Here is a 2,885-nt window from a genome sequence, read left to right as displayed (position 1 = left end):
TATTTCCTTTGGCCCTATAGTCTTCAAGGGATCCTCCATATCAGTTCTCAGATTCCATAGAAAACAGGCTAACAAACAGCTCCACGAAATATAGCTGTAACTCAGTGACTGGAAGTCACACTTCAGAAAGCAGCTTCTCAGAGAGCTTCTTTCCAGTTTTTACAAGAGAATATTTTCTTTTTCTCCATTGCCCTCTATGGGGTTCCAAATATCACTTTGCAAATTCCTGAAGAACAGTCTTAGCGAACGGCTTCTTTAGGGGAAAGCTGTAACTCTTTGAGATGAATTCACAGAACACAAAGCAGTTTCTCAGAAAGCCTCTTTCCAGTTTTTATCTGAGGATATTTTGTTTTTCCCCATAGCTTTCCACGGGCTTCTAAATGTCACTTTGTCAATTCCACAAGAACAGCCTTAGTGATAGGCTTCTTGAGGGGAAAGCTGTAACTCTGTCTGTAGAATTCACAGATCAAAGAAATTTCTCAGAAAGATTCTTTCTCATTTCTCTCGTTGGATATTTCCTTTGGCCCTATAGTCTCCCAAGGGATATGACATATTAGTTCTCAGATTCCACACAAATCAGACTAGCAAAAGTTCCAGGAAATACAGCTCTAACTCAGTGTGTGGAAGTCACACATCACAATCAGTTTCTCAGAAAGCTTCTTTCCAGTTTTTATCTGAGGAAATTTTCTTTTTCAGCATAACCCTCTAAGGGCTTCCAAATATCACTTTGCAAATTCTACAAGAACAGTCTTAGAGAACGGCTTGTTGAGGGGAAAGCTGTAACTCTGTCAGAGACATTCAGAGAACACAACGCGGTTTCTCAGAAACCTTCTTTCCAGTTTTTATCAGCGGAAATTTTCTTTTTCCTCATAGCCCTCCATCGGTTCCCAAATATCACTTTGCAAATTCCACAAGAACATCCTTAGCGAAAGGCTTCTTCTGGGGAAAGGTGTAACTCTGTAAAATGAATTCACAGATTGCAAAGAAGTTTCCCAGAAAAATTCTTTCAAGTTTCTATCGGAGGATATTTCCCTGGGCCGTACAGTCTTTCAAGAGACTGAAATATCAGTTCTCAGATTCCACAGAAATAAGGCAAGCAAACAGTTCCATGAAATACAGCTGTAACTCAGTGAGTGGAAGTCACACATCACAATGCAGTTTCTCAGAAAGCTTCTTTCCAGTTTTTATCTTAGGATATTTTCTTTTTCCCCCTAAACCTCTATAGGCTTCCAAATATCACTTTGCAAATTCCACAAGAAGAGTGTCAGTGAACGGCTTCTTAAAAAGAAAGCGCTAAATCTGTGAGATGAATTCACAGAACATAAAGCAGTTTCTCAGAAAGCTTCTTTCCAGTTTTTTTCTGAGGATATTTTCTATTTCCCCATAGCCCTCCACGGGCTTCCAAATATCATGTTGCAAATTCCACAAAACAGCCTTAGTGAAAGGCTTCTTGAGGGGAAAGCTCTAACTCTGTGAGATGAATTCACAGAACACAAAGAAGTTTCTCAGAAAGCTTCTCTCTCATTTCTATCGGAGGATATTACCCATGGCCCAGAGTCTTCCAGGGGATCCGAAATATCAGTTCTCAGGTTCCACAGAAATAAGGCTAGAAAACAGCTGCACAAATACAGCTGTAACTCAGTGAGTGGAAGTCACACATCCCAAAGCAGTTTCTCAGAAAACTTCTTTCCAGTTTTTATCTGAGGATATTTTCTTTTTCCCCATAGCATTCCATGGGCTTCCAAATATCACTTTGCAAATTCCACAAAAACAGTCTCAGCGAAAGGCTTCTTGTGAGGAAAGCTGTAACTCTGTCAGATGAATTCACAGATCATGGAGAAGTTTCTCAGAAAGCTTCTTTCTCATTTCTATCGGAACATATTTCCTTTGGCCCTATAGTCTTCAAAGTGATCCGAAATATCAGTTCTCAGATTCAACAGAAATAAGGCTAGTAAGGAGCTAAACGAAATAGAGCTGTAACTCAGTGAGTGGAAGACACACATCACAAAGCAGTTTCTCTGAAATCTTCTTTCCAGTTATTCTCTGAGGATATTTTCTTTTTCACCATAGCCCTCTTCGGGCTTCACTCTATCACTTAGCACATTACACAAGAACTGTCTTAGTGAACGGCTTATGGAGGGGAAATCTGTAACTCTGTGAGACGAATTCACAGAACACAAAACAGTTTCTCAGAAAGCTTCCTTCCAGTTTTTATCTGGGCATATTTTCCTTTTCCCCATAGCCCTCATTGAGCTTTCTAATATCACTTTGCAAATTCCACAGGAACAGCATTAGTGAAAAGATTCTTGACTGGAAAGCTGTAACTCTCGTAGATGAATTCACAGATCACAAAGAAGTATCTTAGAAAGCTTCTTTCTCATTTCTAACTGAGGATATTTCCTTTGGCCCTATAGTCTTCAAAGGGATCCAAAATGTCAGTTCTCAGTTTCCACTGAAATAAGGCTACCAAACAGCTCCACGAAATACAGGTGTAACTCAGTGTGTGGAAGTCACACATCACAAACTAGTTTCTCAGAAAGCTTCTTTCCAGTATTCATCTGAGGATATTTTCTTTTTCACCATAGCCCTCTATGGGCTTCCAAATATCCCTTTGCAAATTCCACAAGAACAGACTTAGCGAACGGCTTCTGGAGGGGAAAGCTGTAACTCTGCGAGATGAACTCATAGAACACAGAGCAGTTTCTCAGAAAGCTTCTTTCCAGCTTTTATCTGAGGATATTACCCTTTTCACCATAGCCCTCCATCGGCTTTCAAATATCACTTTGCAAATTCCACAAGAACAACCTTAGCGAAAGGCTTCTTGAGGGGAAAGCTGTAACTCTGTGAGATGAATTCACAGATCTCAAAGAAGTTTCTGAGAGAAT

The 2,885-nt window shown here is 40.0% G+C and overlaps 1 pseudogene; it reads right to left on the bottom strand.

Moving 5' to 3' along the window:
• The window catches only part of LOC105532764, a 9,162-nt pseudogene that overhangs the window by 5,112 nt on the left and 1,165 nt on the right, over nt 1-2,885 (bottom strand).

The sequence above is a fragment of the Mandrillus leucophaeus genome, unplaced genomic scaffold (genome assembly GCF_000951045.1).
Source record: "Mandrillus leucophaeus isolate KB7577 unplaced genomic scaffold, Mleu.le_1.0 Scaffold982, whole genome shotgun sequence".
NCBI classification, from domain to species: domain Eukaryota; kingdom Metazoa; phylum Chordata; class Mammalia; order Primates; family Cercopithecidae; genus Mandrillus; species Mandrillus leucophaeus.
Note: the sequence above shows the minus strand (reverse complement) of the source record. Positions and strands in the feature narration are given on the sequence as shown.